Genomic DNA, 13,429 nt, shown 5'->3' with positions numbered 1-13,429 from the left:
TGCTGCATGGCTTGCTAATATTGCGAGGTTGTGTTAGCGAGCATTCCTATGTTGTTTTACAAAGGAACGCCTACTTTGCATGCTATTAGCGATATTGATCACTGACATGCAAATTTGCCAGGAAACACAGGCTAACGCTTGTTAGCGTGTCCTTGATGATATTGAGATAATAAAATTGCCGCTTTTTTGGCGCTATGTGCCGAAAAAGCAGCGATATCTCTCTTGATAATATGCCGCTTTGTTTTAGACGCATTTCAATTTTGTTGTCGTTTTTCTTCTAATTGTTATTATTATACTAAAAAAACTATTAGATGAGAAGTAAGTACTAAAAGCCCTGACTATCTTCACACAACATTTGAAGAGCCTTTCTAGTCTCTTTTTTATTCTTAAAATCTTTATTGAGCAAAATATAATGAGTGATACTAAAATAAAGACTCAAAGCTTACAGATCTTTGTATAAACAGTCCAACAAAGGTCACTGGTCACTAAGTTTGGATGCTGCTCAATTTGATTGGAAGGAATCATGAGCTATATATCACTATTGAGTTTTAGAAGTAAGACGAGTACATGCACAAATAGAACAAAACAGAAAGTGTAGGAGTAAAAGGAAACAAAAATTGCATGGACAGCAATAAGGTAGTAGCAGTCAAGATGTAACAGTAATCACTTTCAAATATCATTCAAGTGAAGGAATCTATTCTTATAGTTCAAGAAACAGACTTAAAATATTGTTATAAAACTCCAATTTCTCAATTATTTCAGAGAAAGTTCTTTCTTAAAGAGACAAGGAAGACAGCTACATCAACCAATTACCAATCAAAGCACTGTTAGAGGATTTCCAGTTTTTCAGCATAAAGACTCAGATGCCATTGAGACTTTGATGGGAAACTCTTTTTGAAATAAATACATTTAGCAATATTAATAAGGACAAGTTAAAAATGATCATTAATGGATGAAATTAAATGAAATGAAATTAAATGAAGGGGCTTTGTAGAGCGCGACTGCTGCCCGAGGGCGTCCAAGCGCCAATCCAGGCTAAGGCCATTTCCTATGACCAAAGAGGGCTCCGTTGTCTCTAAATTTGGATTAAGTGCTGTTTTGACAAGAAAGCTCAGTTGGGAGTAGTTTGTATTGCCATGCTATCTGGAGATTTTTAAACGATACATTGTAGCAATCATGACTTTAAAAAGCTCTTTCATAGACAAAGAATGTAATACATCAAACTACTTCAGGGTATTATACAAATAGTTCTAGTAATTGTTTTAAATAGAGGAAGCCTCTAAACAAGGATGTAGAATTATTTATCAAAACAAAAGGACAAGACAAAAAGGTGTGATAAAAGATCACATGCATCTATTTGAAGTGATTACAAAATATGGCCTTCAAGAAAACACAGACACCCACCCAGATACACTGATACAAACACTGAGACAGGTGCATAGACATACAGTCACTCACACCCATAGAGATATCCAAGAATGTGAAACAAAAAAGTCAGACCTGAAATCCTTGATGTGTTATTCCCTCAGACTTTTTCCCTTCACCCCTCCTGCTTTGATTAATTATTTCTATTGGCTTTAGGTTTCTGTGCACTTTACAAATGCTGACCACTGCTAAAGTGCTTGTGCTCTCTCCTTCAAACATACCAAAATTGGTCTACACCTAATTTCCACATATAATTTAGTTGTAATTCCCTGGTAAATGGCACTACATGTACCTAGGGCCTGTAAAATAAATGCTACTAGTGGGCCTAAAGCAATAAAAACAAATTATGCACGGAATGCTGAACTCTGTAAACATTCACCCCCTGTCACAAAGATTTGTGTTTAATCCATCGTTTTTTGTGCTCACCACGCCACCCCAGTTTGGAACCATCCTAATGTAAATCAGTCTTGACCCTGCTCCTCATTGGAACAGTCTCACCCGAACTGCCAAGTCAGGTCCTCCCTGGACACAAAACAACCATTCTGGGACCAGTTTCGGTTATCACCCCTCACCAGTCAAGCTAGCCTGAATCCAGTGGCACAGGGAGCAAGGGACCCACGTCTGGGCATACCTTCTAAATTAGGGCGACAAAAGCAAAAAGAACAAATGATGGACCGAATGCTGAACAATGCAAACATTCAGCCCTAATCACAAAGATTTTGGTTTAATCGATCTTTTTCTACTCACCACGTGGTACCAGCCAAATGCAAATCAGTTTTGACCCTGCTCCTAGTGGTCTACAGCATTCATTGTGCCATCGACCATAGTAGCATTGTAAAACATGCCTCAGGTCTGCTATAGTAGCCTGTAGTACAATTTTAAACCACAATCTTGACTTGGCAAAGTAAACATTTTGCAAGTCCTAAAACTTATTTTTTAATACCTGTAAGTCACCACTGAGGTAGATCCTAAAGTCTCGTCGGGCAGGGTGCATTGTATGTAAAAAATTAAGTTGTGTGCTTGAGTTTTACGTGTCTTGGTAGTTAAAAACTCCTAATGTTGTTTTTCACTACTGTAATAATTATATCTCCTATTGACTAACACTGGGTTACTTCATTATATTTAATAAGTGCTAACTGTGGATTGGAAGTTGATAGAGATATGCTATGTATACTCAAATGAATTGTAATTTGTAGTTCTCTTTAATAGTAAAGTAAGATTTTAGGCCACAATTCTGAAAATTCCACTTTTATAAATTTGCCATTTTCTTGCCTCAACCATTTGTGACTTCTGCCAGTGTCTTGGGTCACATGACTGTGAATGGCTCTGCTGTTGGTGTTTCTATGTTCCCCCCAGACAATGAGACAAAGGGGGATTAGGTAAGGAAAGGATGAGCCATCCTGGCAGGATGACTAACGAGGAGCTATACCCAGCCTCAAATAAAATTCAAATAGCTTTGCCTCCTGCCCATACAAAGGAAACTTACACCGGACCTGCCCTGCCATATGTCACACCCCAACAGTGTGGAGCCTTGAGATGGTAAGTGGGAGAACATTCCAGATGTGGGAGTAAGATAGGGAGTCCCCCACAGAAAGGCTGGCATCAGGTATAAATATCGGAAATCCAGAGCCATTCATCAGCATACTCCTGGACCTGTGGATGTTACAGAAGAAAGACTATCCTGCCACCAGAGAACTGTCTTGCTTCTTGAAGGACTGCCTAACTGTCTGAGAAGGAAGATTGGCCCTGCCTGTCCTTATTTCAGACTATCAGAGTGACTTCAAGGATCAGTTGGCTGAGCTTCTACCTACAGGGACAGAAGAAGCTCTAGAGGCCTCACTGCAACTGCCCAGATCACCTACTGTCTCTGTATCTGCTTTGACCTGCAACTGGGCCTGCTTGAGCCCTGCTGACCTCTGCTGCAGTGAGTCCTGATCCCTAAGATGTGCCTCTCGAGGTCCTGGACCCTTGGATGGAATCAGTGTGTACCCCTCCTAAATAAAAGTTGAAAATACTGAGGTTTAGGCTCCTCATGTCCGTGAATGAGCTTGCACGTGATGAAACTCTGCCACTTGCCAATGCAAAGCTCCAGTAAAACCTGATCTTCATGCCGACAACTGTCTGCAGCAACTGGCAACGCAAGAACTGCACTTTGTGCTATTGCAACAACAGCCTCCGATGACCTCCAATGTGAAACCACAGCAACAACTGTCCACTACACTTGACCAGCTCTTTGCTCTACAGCAGTGACCATCCACGATGCCCAACCTGCTCTTCTCACCACAGCGATGACCATCTGAGGCAGTCAGTCTTCTACTTGGGGTCTCTTACAACATGAACGAAATAATTTGTGCCACATTTGAGAAGGTAACTTTTCAGCAGGATTAACCTGGTCTCTTTATCTGATTTGTAGTCTATTGTGGTCAGCCTGAACTTGAGACTTCCCCCATGTCTAGCGTGACCAGATGACCACAGGTAGTGCTTTGTGCTTTTAGGCCCCATTTTCACTTAAAACTGTAGTTCTACTGATTGGATTTTTGTCGCCCTGGTAATATTTTATTTATTAAAATGTACTCTATTTTGCTAAATTGTTTTGGGTTTTTTCTTGTGTTGTGTTTTGACTATATTACTGTTTGTGTCATGCATAAATATTTCACACATTGCTGCTATGTTAAGCCAGACTGCTTTGTGCCCAGCTACCAGAAAGTTAAGCACAGGTTAATTAACAACTTTTGTGTTTCACCCTGACAAGGATTGTGGTTGTTGCTTGAGTGAGGCTTCCCCCACCCTCAACCAATAACCCCATTTCTTACACACACACACACATACGCTGATACACACAGATAGCAGACTCATACACCCAGATGCACACACAGACACACAAGCAAAAACTGAGACAGTTGCACACACAAACACATGTGGACATGGGGAACTACAGTTTGATCCCCTGGACTCCAACTTTTTACTACTTGCGTCCGTATTTTGAACATCATCCGTGACTATGTCACTCAGATCCAGCCTCCCCAGGTCAGCAAATCCCCTCTGTGGGGCAGTAGTTTGGAAATACATCTTGGTTGCCTGATGAGCATCAGGTTTCTGTTCTGTACTGTATATAGTAAGATCTTTTACTCTTTTCTTTTACAGAAACTTGTATTCATATGTATGTGTTTTAAAACTACCTGCTGTGAAGTGATTGGCTGTATACTCTCATCTTTTTTTATGCAACTCATACTTTGTTACATAAAACAATCTTGCTGCTTCAAACGAGAATCTTTTTTTGTTTGTAGCACTCAGGCTTTTATCCGTGAACTTCCAGCTTACATCCAATAAGATTGCTCACCACTGTGATGACTACAAAAGCAACCCGGAGCTGATTATAAGGAGGGGACAGCCCTTCGACGTGCTTATGAAGTTCAACAGAGCACCCGTGGCTGATGACAGACTATATTTTACTATGTCAATAGGTAAGCATCAGTACTATCTTAACTTTCAGATAAAAAAGCAACATCTGTCACAAGGATCACACCTCTGTCACACCCTCTACTCATAGCCAAGCAATATTCTTGGGGCTCTCACCTCACAGACAGGTTATATTATGAGTAAGTGATTGAGTGTTATGTTGAGCGCATAGTTCCCCGATACGTCTCATCAAGTCATTCCACTATTAGACTGGTTGTCTTCATCACACTTACATTTCAAAACATTTATTTTGGATTTTTTTGTTTAGCGCTGCAAAGCAATGGTGGAATCCTCTGAACACTAATGTCAGGGACACACTAGCCTCAGATAAAAAAAAAATCATAGCATTCAATCCACAACTCATGGATTGCACTATTGAACATGTACTTACTTCATATTTGACATATTGGTTAGGGTTGTCACAGTGATTTTTCTCCCAAGCCTCACATTGGCCTAATAAAATCCTTGTAAGAAATGGCAACTATGTATGGCATATACTTGGCTTTCCTGTCCTTGGCAGGACGACTCCCACTGTAACCAACAAGTATTTTTGCAGACAACATTGCTTTGGTGATGTCGGAACCATAAAGAGCAGATTTGTAAACTTGTCACAAAATGCAGCAGTCCAATTAAAGTTGCTATGCTGAGTTCCATGAGAGAGAGAAAGCAAGACAGCACCATATCTGCCAAGTTATTCCTTCCCCTACAAAATACTATGTTTAGACAAGCCTTAAACTGTTTCCTACAGTGCAGCACACATACAAATTAGGAGAAATTAAAAACATTCTTCTTTTTCATGCCAGCTGCAGAGAGGCATTATTTTTGGCACAATGCCCTGGCAACAAACGTTAGTAGATAGGGCTTTGCATCAAAATCAATGGGTGGTTGTATGGGAACAGCGATGTTGTTAGTGTAAGGCTACATTTGAGTGCAAGTTAACTTTTGTGCTTGAAAGTATATCCCAAATAAACATTTTACACTGGCTTTGTCACTTTTGTCACTCAAACTCGATGTAAAATGTTAGTACATTTGGTCCACAGTTAATGTGTATTTTGTCCACCTTTTGGCTGCTAATGGTGCTGTTAGTCCCATAGTCACTTAGCAGAAAAGTGATATTTGTCACACATTTATTTTAAAGACAAATAATTTGCAGCACACCATTACCAAGCATCAGGAAATTTCTGTCACAAACTTATAGCACAACAGCTAATACCCAACACAGTGACAGCATGTCTCTCAAATGCACACCTCCCAGGCAGAAAGCATCCTTCACACACTCACTTTCACTCACCTTGCATACCACTATAAGCTTCTCAAAGGCAGCTTCCAAAAATGCTGCTATCATGACACACTAATGTTGCACTCAACCTCCATCGAAAACTGACCTCTTTGTCATATAGGGGCATATTTACAAGCCCCTAACGCCACAGGAGTGTCCATTTTTTTGACACTCTAGGGGGCTTTGCTCCATACCTTATATTTACAAGGTGGCATTCAGCCACTTAACATGGCTTAACACACCCTGTAAATATGTCCCTTTCCGCCGCAGTCTGCATTTCACCGCAGCACCACATTGCATTTTGACGCTGCCCCATATTTACAAGGATATGGTAGCACCAAAAACTAAGGCCAGGTACAACCTGTTCTTAGGATGGCAATATCTGCAGCACACATAGAAACAGCATATCACCTTTATAGATTGTTTTATATGCATGAGGTGTCACCTCCTTCACATAATCAATCAACCCTGCAGTGCAGGCAACCTTTGCAGCATGGCGCAAGGGTGACTGTACTGGTGCTACGCATCTTTGTAGCACATAGCGGTAGGGGGAATGAAGGGGTGTGCCGAATTTTAGTAAATACAATGCACACATTCGTTTTGAAAATGTTGGAGCGTGAAGTTGCCAAACTTGGCATTACACCGTGCTCCGACATTTTCTTGTACATATCCCTCATAGTTTCCATTACATATTAACATTTGCAGTCAGTAAAATCCATCATGCATTTTTTACTCAGACAGGAAATATCAGTCAAGTACTTACATTCCATAGATGCATCCTCAATGGCACACTTATGTAAGAGGCTGGTGAAATCCATCACACACCTCACAAATAGGTAATAAATATCACATGCATCTCAGAGACATGACACATTCCTCTTGCAAACATGTAAAAAGCATAACTAGATCCAAACCATTGACCAGTAAAATGTAACACATGATCACATCCCAGAAAGGTCATCTTCATGACTCAATTGCTTTGCAGAAAAGTAACATTCATCAAACACTGAAACAACAACACTACCCATTCATTATTCAACTCAGAGACAGATTATGTAATTCACATGTCTCAGCGAAAATAAGGGAATATCATACTCTTAAAGGTATGCTCTCCATCACACATTCACCTTCCAGATACCGCGGTGAAACAAAAACATGATTACAAATGCACAGTGAAAAGCTGTGTCTATGCACAGCCACAACCTAAGAATTATGCTATCACCTAGCACAAGGAACAAATGTTGGACGAAATGCTGAACAAAGCAAACATTCACCCCCAGTCCCAAAGATCTGGGTTTAATCTAACCTTCTTTTGCTCACCACGCCACCCCAGTTTGGACCCAGCCATATGCAAATCATTCTTGACCCTGTTCCTCATGGGAACAGTCCAGCCCGAACCGCCAAGCTAGGGTTCTCTAGACCGGAAACAAGCAGCCTGGGACCAGTTTCAGTGTATCACCCCTCACCAGCCAAGGTAGCTTGAATCTAGTGGTACAGTGAGGATGGGACCCAAGTTTGGGCATTCCCTTCCCACTTAGATCGACAAAACCAAAAAGAACAAATGATGGATGGAATACTGAACAATGAAAACATTCACCTCCAGTCATAAAGGTCTGGGTTTAATCCATTGTTCTATCGCTCACCACCCCACCCCAGTTGGCTAAACCCAGATATTTGTGACTGGGGGTGAATTTTTGATTTGTTCAGCATTCCGTCCATCATTTACATTTACGTTTTGTAGAAGTAATATTTTTTATCTAAGTTCTGGTCATGCGCCCTCTACGAATCACACTCTAAGTTGATACAAAGGTGCGAACTGACCCAGCTATTCATTAGACAAACACATTCATGTGAAGTAGTATGTGAGCACAAACATACAAAATGCAACCCAACTTTAATTCATCCATGTTAAGTGTATTGACCTTCCCCTTGCATACCTATGCAAAATTCATGTGCCGATGCACGTTCTTCATTTCATTTCTTAACAAACCTCAGATTTCGCCATGGTTTTCAGCTGAAATGCCTCATCTTTTGTATTTAAATGTACACAGCTGATTATTCTAAATTTAAAATCACATTTTAAACCTCTCTAACAGACTCACAAAGACTTGCACATCTAAATAGTCAAAGTGCATGTTAGCAACGCACAAGTAACAAAAGAGCTTCAGCTACTTCGTGCAAGCGTTTGTTTTAAATCTGGCATGAGTTAAGTGAGAGATTGCCAAAGCTCCGTCATGCAACGTTTTTTTAGGTCTGGCATGAGTAAAGTGAGAGTTTTCCAAAGCTTTTTCATGCAACGTTTTTTTAGGTCTGGCATGAGTAAAGTGAGAGATTGCCAAAGCTCCTTCATGCAACGTTTTTTTAGGTCTGGCATGAGTAAAGTGAGAGATTGCCAAAGCTCCTTCATGCAACGTTCGTTTTTTTAGGTCTGGCATGAGTGAAGTGAGAGATTGCCAAAGCTCCTTCATGCAACGTTGTTTTAGGTCTGGCATGAGTTAAGTGAGAGATTGCCAAAGCTCCGTCATGCAACGTTTTTTTAGGTCTGGCATGAGTAAAGTGAGAGTTTTCCAAAGCTTTTTCATGCAACGTTTTTTTAGGTCTGGCATGAGTAAAGTGAGAGATTGCCAAAGCTCCTTCATGCAACGTTTTTTTAGGTCTGGCATGAGTAAAGTGAGAGATTGCCAAAGCTCCTTCATGCAACGTTGTTTGAGGTCTGGCATGAGTTAAGTGAGAGATTGCCAAAGCTCCGTCATGCAATGTTTTTTTAGGTCTGGCATGAGTAAAGTGAGAGTTTTCCAAAGCTTTTTCATGCAACGTTTTTTTAGGTCTGGCATGAGTAAAGTGAGAGATTGCCAAAGCTCCTTCATGCAACGTTTTTTTAGGTCTGGCATGAGTAAAGTGAGAGATTGCCAAAGCTCCTTCATGCAACGTTGTTTTAGGTCTGGCATGAGTAAAGTGAGAGTTTTCCAAAGCTTTTTCATGCAACGTTTTTTTAGGTCTGGCATGAGTTAAGTGAGAGATTGCCAAAGCTCCTTCATGCAACGTTGTTTTAGGTCTGGCATGAGTTAAGTGAGAGATTGCCAAAGCTCCGTCATGCAACGTTTTTTTAGGTCTGGCATGAGTAAAGTGAGAGTTTTCCAAAGCTTTTTCATGCAACGTTTTTTTAGGTCTGGCATGAGTAAAGTGAGAGATTGCCAAAGCTCCTTCATGCAACGTTCGTTTTTTTAGGTCTGGCATGAGTAAAGTGAGAGATTGCCAAAGCTCCTTCATGCAACGTTGTTTTAGGTCTGGCATGAGTTAAGTGAGAGATTGCCAAAGCTCCGTCATGCAACGTTTTTTTAGGTCTGGCATGAGTAAAGTGAGAGTTTTCCAAAGCTTTTTCATGCAACGTTTTTTTAGGTCTGGCATGAGTAAAGTGAGAGATTGCCAAAGCTCCTTCATGCAACGTTTTTTTAGGTCTGGCATGAGTAAAGTGAGAGATTGCCAAAGCTCCTTCATGCAACGTTGTTTGAGGTCTGGCATGAGTTAAGTGAGAGATTGCCAAAGCTCCGTCATGCAATGTTTTTTTAGGTCTGGCATGAGTAAAGTGAGAGTTTTCCAAAGCTTTTTCATGCAACGTTTTTTTAGGTCTGGCATGAGTAAAGTGAGAGATTGCCAAAGCTCCTTCATGCAACGTTTTTTTAGGTCTGGCATGAGTAAAGTGAGAGATTGCCAAAGCTCCTTCATGCAACGTTTTTTTAGGTCTGGCATGAGTAAAGTGAGAGATTGCCAAAGCTCCTTCATGCAACGTTGTTTTAGGTCTGGCATGAGTAAAGTGAGAGTTTTCCAAAGCTTTTTCATGCAACGTTTTTTTAGGTCTGGCATGAGTAAAGTGAGAGATTGCCAAAGCTCCTTCATGCAACGTTTTTTTAGGTCTGGCATGAGTTTTTAGGTCTGGCATGAGTAAAGTGAGAGATTGCCAAAGCTCCTTCATGCAACGTTTTTTTAGGTCTGGCATGAGTAAAGTGAGAGATTGCCAAAGCTCCTTCATGCAACGTTGTTTTAGGTCTGGCATGAGTAAAGTGAGAGTTTTCCAAAGCTTTTTCATGCAACGTTTTTTTAGGTCTGGCATGAGTAAAGTGAGAGATTGCCAAAGCTCCTTCATGCAACGTTTTTTTAGGTCTGGCATGAGTAAAGTGAGAGTTTTCCAAAGCTTTTTCATGCAACGTTTTTTTAGGTCTGGCATGAGTAAAGTGAGAGATTGCCAAAGCTCCTTCATGCAACGTTTTTTTAGGTCTGGCATGAGTAAAGTGAGAGATTGCCAAAGCTACTTCATGCAACGTTTTTTTAGGTCTGGCATGAGTAAAGTGAGAGTTTTCCAAAGCTTTTTCATGCAACGTTTTTTTAGGTCTGGCATGAGTAAAGTGAGAGATTGCCAAAGCTCCTTCATGCAACTTTTTTTAGGTCTGGCATGAGTAAAGTGAGAGTTTTCCAAAGCTTTTTCATGCAACGTTTTTTTAGGTCTGGCATGAGTAAAGTGAGAGATTGCCAAAGCTCCTTCATGCAACGTTTTTTTAGGTCTGGCATGAGTAAAGTGAGAGATTGCCAAAGCTACTTCATGCAACGTTTTTTTAGGTCTCGCATGAGTAAAGTGAGAGTTTGCCAAAGTTACTTCAGGCAACTGTTTATTTTTAGGTCTGGCTTGCGAAAAATTAGAATTTGGTCTCAATGTTCACTTTTGTATCACAGGGCCCAATCCTTCTGAAGCAAATGGAACGAAGCTTACCACACCTATGACCCGCTCTGCTGCCAGCGGCTCCTTGAGCGCTGTGCATGGAAATGTATTTACCAACCCCCTCAAGGTCACCATCACTAACCCAGCCGATGCCATCGTTGGGCGCTATAAGATGGGCGTAATCATCTCCTCTCGGGGCACCGTCACCTCCAGCAAGCTCTTGGACTGTATTGTCCTTTTCAATCCTTGGGCTTCAGGTAAAGGATGTGCATGTGTACAATGCTTAAATTGTAAAAAAAAAAAAAAAGGATTCCTTAAGCGCGCAACACAAGAGGGTTGCCTCATTCCAAGACTATTCAGACTTAAATCCAACTCATGCCTCTTTCGTCGAACACCAGACACTTTCTGTCCATTATCGCAGGAACACCAAGGCTTCAGGGTATTGTTTCCGCATCTTATTTCTTTCCTCTGCCACCCTCCACTTCCTGTTTGTTTACCACTCTTGTAAGGTATTTTTCATCCCTGATTTCTCTTTCTGTTTTCCTATCTTTCTCTTCCTCTTTATTTCTCCCATGCACTCTCTTCCTCACAGCCAAATTCCGATGATGTGAAATAAGTCCTGGTACCCAAAAAAATGAGATTCTGCGCCCATCCCCTTCAACCATCTGGACAAAGTAAGCACTGGTGTTAATTGCAGTATCTCTCTTAATATCTGTAGCTTCTCTATTGGTTATCTCCCGGCAAGGCCTCAATTTGAGATAGTTTATTGAAAATGAGTTATAAATGAGAAGTATTACAAAGGAATGAATGCTTCTGGACGCAGGCCAAGGTGCAGTAAAATAGAACTAATTTCACTTGTAACCAGAAGTATCCAGTAGTGGCTGGTGTTGTCGAAAAGTGGTGGGCGGGGGGGGGGGGAGAAGGGGTCAGGAGGCGATGGACGACAAATGACAAAATAAAAAAGAACAAATAAAAAAACCTTACCTGCAGTCGGTCGCGTCGTGCTCTACTGCCCCTTTCCTCTGCAGGCACAGGCTCCCAGACTTCCCTGCGGCCCATCCTGATGCTGTCCTCATGCTGCTTGAAGCAGCCACAAGGTTGTCCTGAGTGCTCTGAATTTGTGTTCCCAGTGAGTCTGGGAGCTGTGCCTGCTGTCTCCAACCCGCAACGCAGCTCGGGTTGGAGACAGCTTCAGTGCGCATGGCCAAACTGTCATGCGCACAGATCAGTGCATGGTACCGTTGCCTATGTCTATTATGAAATAGGAAATTTTTATGTCTTTTACTGTAATTTGTCATTGCTTCTAGGTGACATCTTGTTGCTTTACTTTGCTTTATGAAACACCAGCCCTGCATGGTAGCACCCCCACAAACTATACTTAGCATGTTTTAGTATCTCAAAAAATGAACACATGGGGGCAGATTTATGTCGGACTTGCGCCGCTGTTGCGTCACGCAACGGCGGCGTAAATGTGGCGCATCCCTGCGACCCATTTACAACGTGACGCATCTAGGCAGATGCGTCACGTTGTAAAGCCCTGCGCCACATGTGGGCGTTCCGGCGCAGGGTGGGCGTTCCAGGGCAGGTGCGCCTCGCAAAAGTAGCTGAGTGAAATTTACAAGATTTCACTCAGGCCAATGCTGCGTCAAAACCCTGCGCCTGCTTGAAGCAGGCGTAAGGCTTGAAGCAGCATTGGACAGCTAGGGAACCCCCGAGCCTTGCTGGGGCTGCATCGCGCTTGCGACGCAACTCCAGCAATGCGCCACCTTTACGGCACAGATGCGTCACGCATCTGTGCTGTATTTGCTCCATGGTGCACCACATTGTAAATGCGGCGCAACATGGGTGGCGGAGCTGCGGCGCACAATAACTGGCGCATCCCTGGGGATGCGCCAGTTATTGTAAATCTGCCCCATGATGTATTTGTGTGTGTGAAGCCAAGTACAGTTGAGACTTTTCTATAAAGTTCTACTCTCTGAATATTTGCAGATCTCATTTAATGCAAAGAAAGAACAATCAATTGAATGCAATGGGGGAGGGCAGGTGTTGCTTTCTGAATTGTTGCTTTCTAATTGCTCGTTCAGAGTTAGCTACATATTTTGGCTTGTCATAGAATCTGATTTAGCTTACCCTATACCTCTCTCCTCCTCCTTCACAATACACAATCTGTCAAAACTCCCCTTGGAACACTCCAGAGGTATCAAAAAGGATATTGTTGCCTCTCTCCTACTAATAGACAACCAATAAAATTATTGCACATATGGTTCTACCACAGCCTTCCTATGGCATAACCGAGCAATCAAGCTAGAGGGCAAAACAATCTATTGGGAAACGTGGGCTCGAAAAGGTATTAACTTGATAAATGACCTGATCTCAGGAACCAACCCCACCCCATTCTCACCTCTGCAACCCCATCCCATTCTCACCTCTGCAACCCCACCCCATTCTCACCTCTGCAACCCCTTCCCTTTCTCACCTCTGCAACCCCACCCCATTCTCACCTCTGCAACCCCATCCCTTTCTCACCTCTGCAACCCCACCCCATTCTCACC

At 42.0% G+C, this 13,429-nt stretch overlaps 1 pseudogene across 1 annotated transcript in view; it reads left to right on the top strand.

Annotated features, from left to right (window-relative positions):
• LOC147705975 (protein-glutamine gamma-glutamyltransferase 6-like) overlaps window positions 1–13,429 on the top strand; it is a 145,258-nt pseudogene that overhangs the window by 9,360 nt on the left and 122,469 nt on the right. Inside the window, exons 2-3 of the transcript XR_015297377.1 lie at window positions 4,713–4,889; window positions 10,892–11,134. The product of XR_015297377.1 is annotated as a protein-glutamine gamma-glutamyltransferase 6-like (transcript). The remainder of the gene's footprint in view (window positions 1–4,712; window positions 4,890–10,891; window positions 11,135–13,429) is intronic.

Source organism: Lissotriton vulgaris, chromosome 7 (genome assembly GCF_964263255.1).
Source record: "Lissotriton vulgaris chromosome 7, aLisVul1.2, whole genome shotgun sequence".
NCBI lineage: Eukaryota > Metazoa > Chordata > Amphibia > Caudata > Salamandridae > Lissotriton > Lissotriton vulgaris.
This window is presented reverse-complemented; position numbering and strand designations above follow the sequence as displayed.